At 44.9% G+C, this 17,769-nt stretch overlaps 1 protein-coding gene across 1 annotated transcript in view; it reads right to left on the bottom strand.

Annotated features, from left to right (window-relative positions):
- LOC102868724 (zinc finger MYND domain-containing protein 19-like) overlaps window positions 1–17,769 on the bottom strand; it is a 92,992-nt gene that overhangs the window by 66,441 nt on the left and 8,782 nt on the right. The window lies entirely within an intron of this gene.

Here is a 17,769-nt window from a genome sequence, read left to right as displayed (position 1 = left end):
TCTGAGACAAATGGGCAATCTTCTCCCACGTGACTTACAGCCTCAGAAATCCCTTGGTGGGTCAGCTATGAGTTGGTTTTGATTTGACAGCAATGAATGAGTGAGTGATACTATTCAGTGTGGAGATTATTTTCTTTCTGGAAAGGAAATGAGTTATGACCTTCTTAACTAAAAACCAACCACAGTGAGGACTTCTGTAGGTAATTTGGGGTTTTCCTCTGGGTTCAAACCTCTAATTAAGGAGCGCTGCTGGCCTAACCCATTGTAAGTTGCACTGCTAGCCCACTATGGTGCCCCTCTGGCGGTTTCAATCCTCCAGAGGTCACAAGACAGAAAGATGGGCAATCTCCTCCTGAGTGATTTACAACCTCCAAAAACATGCTGGGGGGGGTCAGCTATGATTGAGTTCTGACTCAATGGCAGTGAGTTAGAGGTTTTTTTAAAGGTATTTGAAAATGCAGTGGGAGCATCCACGTAGCTAGAATTTTAGAAGTTTTCCCCATAGTAAACCTACCCTCAGCTACCCCAGATGCAGCAGAAGGAACAACAGAAATTGGAAATAGGCTCAGTGAGAATGGAGGAGGAGTGGGAATTTTACTTCATGTTTTCCAGCCCCACCCTTGAATTTCTTGGACCCAGAAATCTACTCGACTTTCTGCATTTGTCTGCCCTCAGCATCAACCCCTTGGCAGTTCTCAAGGCCTCTCCCTTTCTTACAATATGGCTGCTGCTAATAAAGGCATAAATGCTGCAAAGCACTTATTACAGTAATATTATCTTTATATTATCTCAGCATTACCAGGTGGTGCACAGGGGCCAGGGAGGCGGGAGAACCTCTTTGGTGCTGTCAGTAATCGGAGGAAGGCAGTTTAGTTTAATGATAATGACTTACACTTACATAGCTGCCCTCATCCCAGAGGACCCCGGAGCACTTTACAAACACACTCTCACTTGGAGCCCTTCTAACAAACCTGAGCCGCAGCAATGCTTATAAATAATATATACTCTGAGTGCCTCTATATGCTGCAAATGCATGATATAAATATGTATAAATGTAACAAATATGATTTTTGCATGTTACATTTATAATCCTTAAAAAAATAGGGGCCCATCAGGAATATGAAGCTTCACCACACAGACTCACAGGGTGCTCAAGTTCAGTCAATATCGATAGTGAGTCCCAATCACGACAGGGACCAGCCTGAGCCTTTGGAAGCTGAAGGAATTGCTCACCGTCTATGTTCTTCTGTTTCCTCTTTCTCTGGTAAGGTCATTCACAGGTCAAGTTCATTCAGCCTGTGCCAGTTCAGGGTCTGGCAAGTCTTCAGAAGTAGATAGTCCTGGATGCCCACTTGGGCTGATTCTGAAGCCTGACACCAATACTGAGGAAGCATCAACAAAATAGAAACTTTCGCTGGGCCCCAGCTGAATTCTCAATGTAATTGGATATAAGGCATGATGGTAGATTGCATTATTGCTCCCCATCCTTCAGGTCCTTCCAACAGTAGAATTACACATGTCTGCCCTTTGGCATGTGAATTTTCAGTATGTCACACTAGAGTGTCAGAGTGTACTTCTCTGCCTCGCGGGGTTTGGATTTGGCCTTGTGTTCTGATGCTATTGCTCTAGTGCAAACTATCTCTAGATCTAGTATTGCAGAGTGGCTACCTTTCTGTTTTGCTCATGGATTCTGTAGGTCAAGAATTTGGCCAGGGTACAGATTGCCTTTGCTCTGTGATGTCCAGCATCTCAGTTAAGACTAGGAGTCACTAGAGGGACTCAGCGATTGGTGACTGGAAGCACCTGAAGGCTCCCTCACATATCCAAATATCTAGCCAGCTAGTCTTAAAAAGGCCTCTCCATTTCACCTGAGCTTCTTCCCAGCATCTAGTTCTGAGAGGAGTCACACACTTCTTATTTGGTGGGTCAGGGCTCTAAATGCAAGTGACCAGCGACAAAGTAGAAACCGTTTAGAACCCAGTCTTGTATATCAGTGCCGTTTTCACTGTATTCCACTGTTAAGGAGTCACAGGTCAATCAGATTCAAGGCAGTGGGAATCAGGTACCATATCTTTTCTGTTGTATGCTGTTGAGTCAGATCCAACTTACTCAGGAGGAAATTGTTCATCCTTCTCCAGCAGAGCATCTGGTGGATTCGAACTGCACACCTTCAGGATTGCAATGCAGCTTCTGGCCACTAGGCCACCAGATCTCCCTTAGGTACCAGCTCTTGATGGAAGGAATGGAAAGGTCATATTTGCAGAGAAAGTGCAGAATATATTATTGTCGGTGTCTGGACTAATTTTCTATGCCATGTAACAAACTACCATAAATTGAGCTGTTTAATGACCACAAATATTGTCATTGTTTCTGTGAGTCAGAAGTTTAAGCACAGCTTAACTGTGTCCTCTGCTCAATCTTACAAGGCTCTAGTCAAAGAGCTATGTTCATCCAAGATCATGCGGTTGTTGGTAGCATTCAGTATTTTGTTGGGGCTATGCTAAGCTTCTAGAGGCTATATATGGCCCTCTCTCAATATGGAAGCATAAAGAGTCGCTGGACACTTCTGCCATTTCGGTCTTAATATTCTGGATTGCATTTTCATGCTTTTCTGTTATGTCCAGTATTATGTTGGCTGTACCCTCTGTGCCAGAGAATGTTATGTATCCTTCAAGAGTGCAAGTTCTTGTGCCAGCCAGACTAAGGGCATGTGAGAGTAACAGCCATAGCTCCCAAATGGAGGACCAGAGCCCTGACAGGAGACAGAGGGGACCATGGGACTACTGCAGGACTGCTACTCCATTATACCAGTGCTTGGACTTTTGTCCAAGTTTGTTTGAGGACTTTGAGGCAAGTGGGGAGAGCCATAATTGGCAGTACTGAGAACTTTGCAACACCGATCTAAAGGTGTGAGGCTCAAGGTTGAGATGTCTCTTAGCCTGTTTCAGAGGCTGTCCTGACTGTATTCTGCTGCTAGCCTTGGATTGTACTCTTTTTCTTAAGAAAAAAAAAAAAGAGTCCCTAAGTGGCAATGTCCTTTTACGTTTACCATATTCTCTTGGCTAAGAGTGAGTCACAAGTTCCACCTTTCCTCAAAACCACAATCAAACACACTTTCCATTGAATCAATACCGACTCACAGTGACTCTGTACAGTGGAACAGAATTACCCTATACAGTTTTCAAGGCTGCAAATATTTACAAAAGGTAACTGCTTCATCTTTCTCTTGTAGAACAACTAGTGGGTTCAAATAACTGATCTTTTTGATTGTTGTTATTATATGTCATTGAGCCTACTACCACTTAAGGCAACACTATGAAAATAGCCCTGAACCCTGCCCTATTCTGAGCCGAACTCATCGTCTCTGACACACCGGACCCCATTGTCACAGTCACTGTGTCAATTTATCTCATCCAAAGTCTTTTTCTCCTGCGCTGACCATCTGCCCCTTCCATGAGTGATGTCCTTCTTTAAGGAATAGCCCCTTCTGACAACATGCTTAAAGTATGTGAGACAGATCTTCAAAATCCTTGCCTTCAAGAAGCAACCTGGGTTCAGCTTCTCCAGGACAGACCTGTTTGTTCTCTTGACAGTCTATGGTTCAATACTCTTTTCCAGCATCAATTATTTCTCTCATCCTTATTCATTGCCTAGCTCTCAGATGCACAGCAAGCAATTGAGAAGACCATGCACTGGCTCAGGTACATCTTGGTCTCTAGACTGACACCATTGCTCTTTAGCACTCTAGAGAGGTCCCTGACAGCAGACTTTCCTAAAGCAACACATCTTTTGATTTCCTGACTGCTGATGCCAAGAGTGTGTTGATTGTGGATCTGAGCAAAAGGAAATTGTTAACCATCTCAGTGTTTTCTCCATCTATCATAGTGCTGCCAATTGGCTCAGTGGTGAGAATCATTGCTTTCTTGATGTTAAGATACAATCCATATTTAAGACTGCAGTCTTTGACCTTTTCGACAGCAGCTGAATTCTTTAACCTCTGCACAACTATGGCCTCATACCTCCCCTCAAGGGGGAGAATTATGCAAGGATATAATTTTGTCTCACCTACCTTGGGCATGTTGTCAGGTGAGGCTAGTCCCTCAATAAGTATATCATGCTTGGACAGGTGGAGGGTCTGAGAAGGAGAAAATTCTCAGTGAGGTAGATTGGTACAATGGCTGCAACATATGGGCTGGGACACAGTGGCGATCACGAGGATGGTATAGGACTGGGCAAAGCTTAGATTTGTTGTACATAGGGTTGCTATGTGTCGGGGTCGATTCAACTGCAACCAACAACAAATGATGACTTGGTGTTATTCTCGAGTGTGTCACACCTGTGAAAAATACAGTCTTCCACATCCATAAGCAAGAAAGACAAATGTTGCTAAAATGCTGAGATTTAAGGGTTATTTGTTAGACAGATTATTGTGTCAATAGCTGACGGATACAGACTCCCACCAAAAATGTAAGTCCGTGGTTGTCACATACTTTTCTTCTTTTTTGGCTGATCATTCACACATATACACATAAGAAATAAAATCAGAGCTGCTAGTGAGGGAGTGGTGGTGAGTTTAGGCCTTTACCACAGCCCTGAAACACCTCTTCCAAATTCTACAAAGACAGTTTGAAAACCACTGACCTAATTAATTAAACAGTCACAGAAGGAGCCTGGCTGTACCGTGATGGAAATGAGGAACCTGCCACAGTGAGAGTGAGCTGGGGGAATTGGGCAATTGGGAAGGTGACGGAACCCATTTTGATTAAACCTCATCATCATAATCACTATCTTTAATGTACATTACTGAGCATGTCTCCTGGGCATCAAAATTGTGGGCACAGAATAATCACCACTCCTGTGCCCACACTCACTAAGGTCAGAAGAATGAGGCTACTGATGGTCACATTAACACAGGTCTGCCTGACCAAGCACATGGCTACGTAGCAAAAGCACACTGCGCTTAGAGCTCTCTCTCTCTCTCACTTTCTCTCTCTCTGTCACACACACACACACACACACACACGTGCACAAACCCACACACAGGCACAGGCACAGGCACAAACAGGAACAAACTCCACACAGGTGGCCAGCTCTTTGGACTAAAACACAGAAGCTAATTGAAGGATGAGTAATCTCCTCACGTACAATTAACTGCCTCTGAAAACCTACCTGCTGGAGGGTCAGCTATGAGTCAGTTCTGACTTGACTATACGTAATCATCATCATCATCATCATCATCATCATCATCACTTACAGATTCTGAAGTTAGAAGAAGCATTTCCCCCTTAATCCCTTTGCCCTATCCCATGACCACTATAATACATTCTGGTGGGCATGTTGTGATACCTGCTTACAACACAGAAACTAGGGATCATCATAAAGAGTGAGGTAATTTGCATGAAGTCTCCCTTACGACGGCAGGCCTCTGGGATCAGAGCTCATGTGTCATATTTTTTTAAGGAAATTTTATTTTCATTGTGATTTTGATTAATATTTACAGAGAAGTTAGATTTTAATTCATTCATTGTTGCAATGTATCCTGTCTCTGTTGTAGGGCTGTCTTATTTCACCTCACACAGCCCTGCACCCACCCATGGTCCCCAGATCCTAACCTCTCTTTCTAATGTCAGTAGCCAGCCCATGGGCGCGTGAAGGCAGGGGCTGTGACTCATTCAGTTTTGTACTCCCAGATCTTTATTCTATGTCTGCCCACAGGAATTATTCTCTAAGCAGGCGCTGAACGAAAGAATAAGTGAATGAGTGATGCCAGGGGTGGAGAGACAGTTGGCCAACAGTGGATACCAGAGAGAGATGAGTCTCTAATTTGCAAATCAATTATATAGTAAGACGGGACTTAGGCTCCTTGAAGGCCAAAGTCAGGGGCAGTTGTTACTTATACACAAAGGATAAGATAGGATTGACTTGTCACCATCTCATTCACATTTGGGAACCGTGTGTGTGTTCAAGACTCCAAATAGAGTGATATTCCTGATGTCAGGCACAATGTCTAATACCCGTGTAGAACCTGGATCACAGAACCTGTAACAGGATTTAGAGCATGGCTGAGTTTCGAAAACTGTTAGACGGCTGCGCCCATTAAAGGATAGAGCTGTAGATGGCAAGGGAAGTCTTGGCCCCAAGAAAAGACAAAAAGATTTCAAAGAATATGGAGGGGGATGTTGGAACAGGAATGTATTTTTTACTATCACAAACGTAAACGTTTACCACTGGAATGAGATATAATGTTGGTGTTAGATGCCATTCAGTACACTACGATCCACCATGACCTATGAGCAACGGATCAGAACCTTGCACCATATGCTCAAACCTATTGTTATGCTCACTGTGTTAATCCATTTCTTTGAGGATCTTTTTCTCTTTCACTGACCCTTCTACCTTTCCCAGCATGATGTCTTTTCCCATGGACTCACCAAAACAATAAGATATAGGAACTGCATTCCTTAATCTTGAAGATAGTCTGAAAGACCTTGGAAAAGGTGTGGGGACTTCAGCAGGACCTTTGGAGTCAGGCAAGCTTGTGCACAGCCCTGACTCAGCTCCTTTCTATTCAAGACCCCTTGGGCAAGTTATTCAACCCTAAAGCCTTGTGTGTCCTCATTGCTGAAACAAAGGCTTCAAGAAAAGAAGGATATCTTGTATAAAAGACTTAGAATAGTGTCTAATTGTGATAACCAGCTGTTGCTGGTCTCTTTCTGCTCCTTTCGTTCCCACTCTGTGTTCTACCTTTTATCGGCTGACTTTGTTTATTATTTTCCTGTGGCTGTGATAATAAAGTACCTACCTGCTCAAAATTGCAGAAATGTATCCTCTCACAGTTGTGGAAGTCACAAGTCTAAATTCAGGGTGTTGGTAGGGCCATGTTCTTCTAAAGACTCTCGAGAAGGTTCCTTCCTTGTCTTTCCAACCTTCTGGTGACCCTGGACATTTCCTGGCTTGTGGTAGCATCACTCAATTTTTTTTACCTCCATTACATTGCATCTATTTTCTCTCTGACTCTTCTCTCCTTGTTATAAGGGCATGAAGCAGGGAGCTCTGATCACCTAGTGGTAAGAAGCTGCACTGCAATCCTGAAGGCAGGGAGTTCAAATCCACCAGCTGCCTCACAGGAGAAAGAAGGGCAGTCTGTTCTCATGAATTAACTGCCTCTGAAAACCCACCGGAGATTCAGCTATTGGTTGATTCCCATGCTACGGGAAACAACAACATACTAGATTAGGGTCTATGACTTACTGTTATGTGCCCTCCAGTCAGAACCAACTAGTAACTGACCCTCCAGAAGGTTTTCAGAGGCTGTAAATTGCATGGGAAGAGATGGTCCATCTTTCACCAAGTAGCTGGTGGATTTGAACTGCATGACTTTGGATTTGCAGTACAGTTCCTTACCTACTAGTTTACCAGTATTCCTATGACCAAATAGTTAATTACATCTGCAAGGACACTAGTTCCAAATACTCTTGGGTACTGGGGGTTAGAACTTCAGTATCTTTTGGGAAAACACAATTCAACCATAGCTCTGTGTGTTGGTGAAGCTTTCCTCTTAGCCACCCTGACCCTTTGTTGTCTGTATCGCAATATTCCCCTGAGACACCTGACAGACTTCCTTGATTTTTTTTCAACAAGACAGCCACGCGTTGGAAGCCTTACTGAACACCATTCCTCTCTGTTCTTCCACCTGCAATCATCCAGCCATCTTCTGGAACAGGACCTTCCTACACTCAGTTGCTTAAGTCAGAAACCAAGAAGCCTAAGTTGACACATTCCTCTCTTTCACCCGTCACTTCCAAGCAGTCACAAACCCCTGTCGGTTCTCCCCCCGGAGTCTATCTGAGAACTCGTCCACAGTTTTCCAGCATCATGTCATCACCTGCTCCCAGCCACCATTGTCTCTCACTGGGACACAGTCATAGCCCCTAATTGGTTTCACTCTTGCCCCTGTAGTCTACTTTCCACACAGCAGTCAGAAAGATCCTTGTCACTCCTCTACTTAAAAACTTTTCAAGTTACTTCGAATAAAAGCCAAGCTTCTTAGTGTGACCCTTAGGACTCCACATTCAATCTCATCTCTAACTATCTCAACCTCATTGCTTAGCAGAGTCCAGGCTTTTTGTGCTTCAGCTATTTCCTCTCCACCAAATGTCCTCCCCCACCCCCACTCCATACTGCCTCTGTCCCATCCCTCAGTTTAATGTCACTCTTGGAGAGAGTCCTCCCCTGTCCGTGCCCTGCACCAAAATGAAGTTCCTTCCTCTCTTCTTTAATAGCAGTCTGTTCCATCAGAACATGACAATTTGAAGTTTAACGTTTGTGTGTCTAGAGAACATACAAGCAGCTCTGGTGGCATAGTAGTTAAGCACTTGGCTGTTAGCCCAAAAGGTCAGCAATTTTAACCCACCAGTCTGCTCCAAAAAAGAAAGCTATATCAGCCTGCTTCTGTAAAGATTTACAATCTAGGAAACCCTATGGGTCAGTTCTACACTTTCTTAAGAGTCTGAATTGACTTGGCAAAAATGGGTTTATTCGTTTCCCTTATTAAACTCTTAGTTGCATGAAGGTAGGAAGGGCATCTCTTGTCTGATCGATGCAGTAAATATTTGTTGAATGAATGGATGGATGCATTTGCAAATTCTGAGGTCCTTTACGAAAAACCACATCTAACACTCACAGCAAGCCTGAGTGAGAAGTAACTTCAGAGAGGCTGAGAGGAGTTTGGCCAAGGTCACCCAGCTGTTGAGTGACAGGGCCAAGAATGAGGTTCCTAGCCTTTTGAGACCCATTTGCAGCTCTCCTCACCACACAGCAGCTTCTCTGTTGGATGCAAGCTGGGAACAAGACCTCATTCCATGTGGTGAAGGCAGCTGCCATGTGCAGACAGAAGTGAAAGATCTGTGCCTCTGTGAAGGGTGGGGGTGAGGACTCTGAAGTGCTGGGAGCTGAGGGCTGTCTGCTGACTCTCACAGTTGGGCAATGAGTCTTTTCCCTTGAGGGGAGAACTAGGTAGCATGTTGCAGTGCCAGCTACCCTGGACTATATCAACTGAAATGAGAGACACTGTCCCCTACATCATGCCTCCTGGGGAAGCCCCACACAATAACTGATGAAGATCCCTGGGACTTCATAAAAACCTGGCCATTTTGCTCAAGTTAGTGCAACTCTAAAGGGCAAGGCTGTCCTGGGACCTGAACCACAATTCAACTTCTTCAGCTCTCTTCCTTACACAGTCACTGATCCAAAGCAAACCCACTCCCATTGATCTGAGTCTAGTTCATGGAGACCCTCAATCAGAGTCATTAAAGCTTTACGGAAGGAGAATGCCCATCTTGTTTCCCTGGAGCAGCTGGTGAATTCAAATCACTGACCTTTATGTTAGCAGCCCAACTCACTATATACTTTGCCACCAGGGCCAAAGGGCACCTCTAATCAGCATGCCATATGCAAAGGCTCGATGTCAGAGTGAGCTTCTAAGGAAACCTGCTATTCAATATACTAGACCTCCCTACAACTCATATTGTTTTTGCACACAGCCCAGGCACATTCACCAAGGGCAGTGGTCAGTTCTCCATTCTCCACTACCTCTCAGATTTTCTCACTCCTCCTGCGGTGTTGGAGAAGAGTACCGAATACCCCGTTGTACTGCCAAATGAACAAATAAAGTTGTCTTGGAGAAAGTGTAGTCAGGGTGTTCCTTGGAAGCAGGGATGGTGAAGCTTCACCTCACACACTTTGGACATGTTAGAGAGGGACCAGTCCTGGAAAAAGATGCCATGTTTGGAAAGGTGGAGGGTCAGTTAAAGAAAGGCAGACCCTCAGGAAGGTAGATTGACAGAGTGACTGTAACGATGGGCTCAATTATATCAAAGAAGGTGGAGGATGACATAAGATAAGCAAAGGTTCAGATCTATTGTTCATAAGCTCGCTGCGTCACAGTCAACTCGAGGGCACCTAAGAACAACAACCTCTAGAGTTGGAGGTTTCTCTGTAGCTTCCTTGTGGAGAATTCCTTGCTGTGAAAGGCAGTGAAATGCTGAGGCTCTCCAATTTAAACTGCCATCTGAATTCCCTGGAAGGCACTTGAAAACACAGATTACAGAACCCCAGAACATCTACTTCTCTGGGTCCAGAGTGGAACCTGGGTGTGTCCACTAGTAGGACCTCATGATGGCGAGGCTGTGTTTCAATAACCATGCTGTCACAGGCACTGTGCGGAGGAACGGGAAATAGGTTAAGATTCTCATTCTCGTCTCAGTTTTCATCTCTACAGTCTTTCGTCAAACTGTCCCCACAAATTCTCTTCCAATTGGGAACTTGTATCTCATTATATAAAAACATTAGAAATAACTCTCATTTGAGGAATTGCTGGGTGGTGGCAAGGGACTAGAAGACTGACCACAAGTAAGTTTCTCTTGCCTAAGAACCCTGATTTCCGGTTATGTTTTGCATTTTACTCTTCCCCACTTGCCCTCCAAAATCTCAATTGCTCGAGAAGCCATCTCTCCAGACACATGTGCTCCTCACACTCGGGGCAAAGCCATCGAGTGCTCTAATCTACGCTCTGTGCCCCTTAAGCCTGAAATCTCCAGAAGAGTGAAGAGAAAACAGCCTGTGGTGGACTGAGGCTCAGGGAACTAATTGAAGAACGACTCCTCTGCGAGGCATTAATACCTTGCAAAGAAGTGAATCTACTGGCATTTTTTTAGAGTTTAATAAAAATATATATGCATCGTGAGAAAATCACAGCAATAATTCCTTGCACCTTTGTTCCAAGAAGCCCAAAGCACTCCCCATATATTATCATATTCATTATCCTATTTTCTTCACGTTTCTCATTAATTTTTTTCTGAGGTGATATATTAATATGAAATTCTAAATCACATTAAGAATACCATGAGCCCAACTCATTCTCCTCACCCTAACTCCACCTTTCCTGTCTTCCCTTTCAATCCATCATCCACACCCTCCCTCCCTCTCCTATCCAACCAAGACCCAAACCCGTTGCCATGGAGTTGATTCTGACTCATAGAGACCCTGCAGGACAGAGTAGAACTGCTTCATATAGTTTCCAAGGTTATAAACCTTTAAAGAAGCGGACTGTCACGTTTTTTTACCCTTGGTAGCAATTGCTGGGTCTGAACCACCAACCTTCCAGTTAGCAATCAAGCGATTTCACCTCTCCCACTCAAAGAAGGGTAAAACAGCAGCTGGTAAGTAGCTGATGGGGGTACAAGGGGAGGCAGTTAGAAGGCTGGAAGAGGAGTCAAAGTGCTACTTTGCCAGTGGGCTTCTTTCCCAGGCCCCCCACCAGAGTAAAAGCCCCTTCTCTAGGACCACTTGATCAGACTAGCTCTCTGATGGGGGGCAGCAAATGGAAGCTAGCTGCCTTTCCTTCCAACTCCCCTTAAGGGGTATAAAACCAACTCCCCACTCCCTCACACAAGAGAGAAAGAATCAGGCTCATTACAGATATTATCATGCAGCACTTCATATTTCAAAGAGCTTTATAATCGCTAATTAGTTATTGCCAGAGAATATGGAAATGGCACAGCGCTGGAATCCCGCAGACTGGAGGCCGGAGTTCTGCAGCGCTGTATTGCTCTGGCGAGCAGGTCAGCACATAGCTGGTTGCCTGGCCCAGCTCTCCCTGGCAGCAGGTGGGGGCCCTGCCCTGCCAGGTTCACAGGAAGTGAGGCCTACCACTGGTCAGAGGGCCCGAGGTTTTTAGTCAAGACCAGTGTGATTCCAAGCAGATGTTCCAAGGTTAGAGCTGCATTCTGGCAGTTTAGAAGAGTCCAGAGGCACGCTAAATGCCTCGGGTGGCAAAATAAGAGATGCAGCTGATTTTTTTTTTTTTTTAGAAAAAACCAACACAACCACAAAAAACCCAAACCACCAAAACAACAAAATACAGCATTCTCAGCCAGAAGAGCTAATGATAAGGGGGGGAAAAACCCACAAAACTTCTTTACCAATGTTCTGAGCTGAAATGCTGAAAGGAGGGCTGGCCTGGGCCTGGGGTTTAGGCTGATGACACCCTTGTGTGATAAGCCCACTCACTCTAGAAGCTACACAGTACACAGCCATCTGATTAGTTTTTAAAGCCCCTTATTCCTGTTCCCTTTTAGCTAAGGAATGGCAGCAATAGTACACAAATGGACCTCAGGCAGGGTCTCTCGCTCCTCTCTCTGTGGCTTAAATCAACTCCATCAACTGTACCTCACTTGTCTTTCACAAGCAATTCCTGAAGAAAGCCAAAGTCTACCACCTGCAGCCCCTCCAGAGAAAGGAGGGCAAGGAGCAGCCTTGTTCACTTGATTACTTCAGTCTCATTTGAACTTCATTGTATATCTCTCAGAAACTGGAGTCAGAAGGGGTCTAAATAATGTGGGCTTTTAGGGAAGTTGACTCAGCCTTCAAGAAGGAAAAGAGTCCAGCCTCCAGGAGGCTGAAGCTCAAGGCCTATCTTCCCCCTCCCTCCCCCTTCTCCCCGGCCCATAGGTTTCTATTCACCACTACAGCATCAGCTGTGAGAGATCATTCAGCAATTTAAAACTAATTACCATGTTGTTGTTATGTACCCTTAAGTCACCTGTGACTCATAGCAACCCTATGTACAATAGCTCTGAAGCCTGCCCTGTCCTGAGCCAGTCTCACTGACTCTGACACACCAACCTCCATTGCCCTAGTTACTGTATCAATCTATCTCATCCAGGGTCTTTCCGAGCATGATGTCCTATTCCAAGGACCAGTCCCTCTTGGCTGTATGTCCAAAGTATCTGACATGGAGCTTCAAAATTCTAGCTTCCCAGGAGAAGAATGGTTTCACCCTCTCTAAGACAGACCTATTTGGTTTTTTGGTGGTCCATGGAATGTTCAAGACTCTTCTCCAGCACCACAACTTGAAGGCATCAATTCTTCTTCTGCCATCCTTAGTCATTATCTAGCTCTCTGATGCATAGCAAGTAATTGTGAAGCCTATGGGCTAGATCAGGCGCACCTTAGTCTTTAGACTGACATTTTTGCTTCTCAGTACTCTGGAGAGATCCCTGACAGATTTTTCCCATGCAGTTTGTCTTTTGATTTCCTAACTGCTGGTGCCAAGATTGCTGCTTATGGAGCTGAGCAAGCTGTAACTGTTAACAACGTCAATCTCTTCTCCATCCATTGTGGGGCTACCAATTGACCCAGTGGGGAGAATCTTTGTTTTCTTGATGTTGAGCTTCAATCCATATTGAAAAGTACAGTCCTTGACCTTCTGCAGCAAGCACTTCAGGTTCTCCTCAGTTTCAGCAAGCAAGGTTTTGCCATCTGCATAACATAGGGTCTTGATTAATCTTCCTCCAATCTTGATGTTACATTCCTCCTCATAGAGTCCAGCCTCCGGAATAATCAGTTCTGCATATAGATTGAAAAGATATGGAGACAGGACACATCGCTGATGCTATCCTTTCCTGATTTTTTTTCTTGCTCTGTTCTAAGGACTGCTTCCTGGTCCAAGTATAAGTTTCACATAAGCACAATCAAGTGTTCTGGGAGTCTCATTCTCCTCAAGGTTAACCACAATTTGTTAAGATTTACATCATCAAATGCCTTTGCATAGTCATAGGTATTATTTTCCTTAGATATGCCTGTGGCATTTTCATTTAGATACAGTTCACACTGTCTCTCATCCTTCCTGCAAATGAGGACTGAGGAGACAATACACTACCTGAAAGAATACCATGAACCGTGGCAGAGAAAGAAAGCTTTCTTTCTAGCAGAGCATGAGAGACAGGGTCAGAAGTGGGTGGGACTGAGGCCGAGGAACCACTCTGCCTGGCAGCAACTCAACCAGGCCCCAGCTGTGCGAAGCTGGAGAAACACTTCAACTCCCGGTGAATGATGAGAAGTCTCTAATACAGATGTCCCCTGGCTTTCTTCTCTTCCTGGCAAAACGACATGCGGAGGCCACTCAGTGGTCTTATTATACTTTCCCTAATAACTCAGTGTTTGTGCCAAAGCAGAGCAAAGATGAAGAGACAGAGAAGTACGACTGCTGTAAAGAGGCCCCAATCTAATGTCTTCGGGAATCATGTGTCTGTAGAATCCAAGACTTTGCCTCAGAGAGAATCGTTTTACCCGTAGCTGACGGGTTACCTATCAGAAGCTGCCTGTTCTTAGCACATAACTGGACTGTGAAAGAGATTCATGTGGCCCCAGACCTAATTTCTCAGCTTTCCAGCGGAAGAAAAAAAGCTCACCCTCACATGCATTGCTGGCAGCGGAGCTCATAAGGAGAATAAAGCCCGTGGCTTAGGTCCCACAGGGCTTGGTCCAGAGGAAGGCGTGTGAGGGCTGGAGTTCCCTGGGCTTTTGGAAAGCAGCACATACACAGTCCTCCTAGGGCACAGCAGAGGGTCCCTCCCATCCCTTCTTCCTTACTCTTGTGAGGCGGATATGCAGGGCTGGTACCTGAACAGGAGTAATGTAGGAGTCTTGTGCTCAGCGGCTCATGAACGAATGTTTGCGTTTGCTTGCTCACAGAAACTCCCACACTCCTGTCACACGCAGGCGCACTCACGTGCACACGCGCTCACACCTACGCCGGCATGCTTGCTCACTCACACGCATAATCCGACTCTGTCCGCAACTCTGTGATGCCTCTGTATCATGTTTGTATAACAACTAGATCACGACAGTGATTGAGTCAGATCTGACAGTGAAAGTGGGAATGGGATGCGGCGATTCCCTCCAATATTGCTTTTTGAGAAGTTCCCTCTACCTGTCCCCTCAGATTTTCATTATTTTTTTAATCTTACCTCCTTTCATTTGGAAATTTTTAAAAAAGGTGTAAGGAGGAGGGATTACTTGGAGTGGTGAGGGAGGGAAATTGTTTCAATAGTCCAAGGACTTAGGGAGAAAGCTTTTAAGTGAAGATCTGTCCAAAAGGAATATATTATTAGGCATTATATGTATGACAATAATCTGGAACAAGGGGTACGTTGTGGGGTGAGTGGCGGAGAAGAGGGGAAGAAAATGTTCAATAATGAAAAAAATTATTTTAAAAATTCAAGTGATAACTGTTTGGAGTTTGTTGGGGCTCCCCCCCTTTCCTCTCCCTTAATTCTTATCTCCACTAACCTTCTGAAGTTGATTCTGTATTTACATCAAAATTCTGACTGCTCCTTCTTTGGGCCTTAGGTGGAAAGTGGAAATGGAGCTGAGAACATGGAAAAAATGAAAAGGCAGGAAGGAGCGGTGGTGAGGGTTGAGGGAGGCCTTGAATGTGCTAAAGAGGCAGCCATCACATTTTCTCTCTAATCCCCAGAAGACAGACAACCAGGTGAGAAAAGTAGAAGTTAGGTTGGAGGATTTAGCCTCTTGCATGGCCTTTCTGAGTTTCAGTTTTCCCATAGCTAAAGTAGCAACAATGATAATTGACTTCTGTTGCTGCTGCTGCTGTTATGTGCCATGGAGTCAAAATCAACTCATAGCTGACCATCTAGCTGGATTTCAGAGGCTGTAAATATCACGGGACATTGCAGAGTAGCTGGCAAATTTGAACCGCCTGCCGTTGGGTTGGCAGTGCAACTCGTTGCCCACTAGGATGCCCAAATGAATGAATTCAAAGTAACTCATTGCCGTGGAGTTGGAATCAACTCATAGCGGCCCTTGCATTAGGTTTCTGAGACTGTCAACTGCAGGAGGCTAGACTGTTTATCTTTCTCTCATGAAGATACTGGTGGATTTCAACCTGCCTTTGGATTAGCAGCACAATCCACACAGTCCAGATCACCAGAAGACCCTTTCCCACTTGCTGAGGCAACAGTGCTGTAGACTCAGATGTCACCCACTGGCATGGAGACACTGGGGAAGACAGTGTGAAAACATATATCTGAGGCCTCCACATTTCACATAGTCCATGCACTAGCAGTGGCAAGGTAGGATTCAGGAAGAACAAGATCCAGCACAAGCCTCTTAGAGTGTCTAAAATAGTTTGGGATGTTTCTAGAGTCACAAGCGAGGACCAGATACAGAGGAACTGGTGAACATTCTGCTCACTGGAAAAAGTTGAGAGAAGGTCCAGGGTTCCACTTCTAGTGAAACGGGGTCTCCTCCCATGGCTGTTTGAAAGAATAGTCCACCATTGGCGTCTCACCCGTTTGCTGAGCCTCCCAGAATGTCCTGCTTAGCAACACACTAAGCATGGAGAGACAATCCATGTAGAGATTAACTGTTCATTCATCTCAGATTCTGTAGCTAGATCTATTGCATTTGAATCCTGGCTCTACAACTTACTAGCTATACACAATTGAATCCCAATGTGCCTTAGTTTCCTCATCTGCTAAATAGTGATTAAATGCTGCTGCCTGGCACAATGTCAGACAGATGGTAGTTGCTGTGGTGGTGCTGATTGTAGTGATTATGATTATACTCCTTGGCCAGTCAGTGTCTATAAGGGGATCAACGGTGGCTGGATGGGCAATTGCAACCTCACCAGAAGTCAGCCCAAGGAATAAGTCCTAGGGAATACACAAAGTCTATGCTCTTCTTGACTCACAAAAAAAAGAATTACCTCTATTTAGCTTCCCTGCCCTTCCTCCTTTTTCCACTGAGCATGCTCAGACACGAGCTTTTTCCTCTGTTGCCAAGCTCCACATCCCTGGCCACACAGCAGCAGCAGCTCTCTCTTAAACTTCTGGTTCCACAACCCTGCTGCCAGCATGGTGCGGGCCACACAAGATGGGTCTCCCTTTTTCTCATCTGTCAAATGAGAATGCTTGTGGAGGTACTCAGTGAGTGGCAGAGCACCGAGCAAGCCATTCACAATGAATCTTCATTCTCTTTCTAGCTCTACTCCTATGGTGAGCTGTTGTTCAAATTCAAATCACTGCCATCCTTCCTTTCGATCTGTATCAGTTGCTATGAATGGATAACAAATGACCCTCAAACACAGTGTTTCAAAACAACATTTAATTGGTCTTTCTCAAGTGTCTCTGGATCAACTTGGAGGTGTTCCAGGTTTGCAGTGGGGTTGTTGCTGTTGTTAAGTGCTCTGGAGTCAGAACCAACTCATAGCTGACACTCCAGCAGATTTTCAGAGGCACAGGAGGAGATTGCCCATCTTTCTCCCACAGAGCAGCTGGTGGACAGTATGCATGTGGTTGTTGTGTACCATGAAGTTAGAAATGACCCACAGTTGACCGTTCAGAAGGTTTTCTGAGATAGTAAATCACAGGGAAGATTTTCTGTCTTTCTCCTGTAGCTGTGTTCTTAGAAGTATGTATGGGTTCCACAGGTTTCTGAAGTCACTGCTTCAGGACTTGGCTAGGATGCCTAATATCTCCATATCGACCTGTGCACTCTCAAAGGAGATTTGGAAAGTGAGTATAGAGTTCTTGCATTGTGTGCACTTTGCATAGTGTGTATCTTTATACGAGGCCCTCTGATTCCTTCCTTGCCTCATTTTTTTCCCATCTATGAAATGGGCCCAGTGGCTGCTTTCTCTCCCAGAATGGATGGATGCCCATGCAAACATTATGAACTATAGCTAAGAACTTAAGCTGTATGACCCCTCCCCCAAATATGTAATGTCTTGCTGTGTTTTTGTTGTTGTTGTTGTTATGTGCCGTCGAGTCGCCTACGACCCATAGCGACCCTATGTACAACAGCCCTAAACTCCGCTCTGTCCTGGGCCAATTGCACTGTCTCTGACACTCCCATCCCAATTATCCCAGTCACTGAATCAATCCACCTCATAGAGGGCCCTCATCTCCT

The sequence above is a fragment of the Elephantulus edwardii genome, unplaced genomic scaffold, assembly GCF_000299155.1.
Source record: "Elephantulus edwardii isolate Elephantulus edwardi_28Jun2011 unplaced genomic scaffold, EleEdw1.0 scaffold00210, whole genome shotgun sequence".
In the NCBI taxonomy this organism is placed as follows: domain Eukaryota; kingdom Metazoa; phylum Chordata; class Mammalia; order Macroscelidea; family Macroscelididae; genus Elephantulus; species Elephantulus edwardii.
The sequence above is the reverse complement of the archived record's forward strand: the minus strand, read 5'-3'. Positions and strand labels throughout refer to the sequence as shown.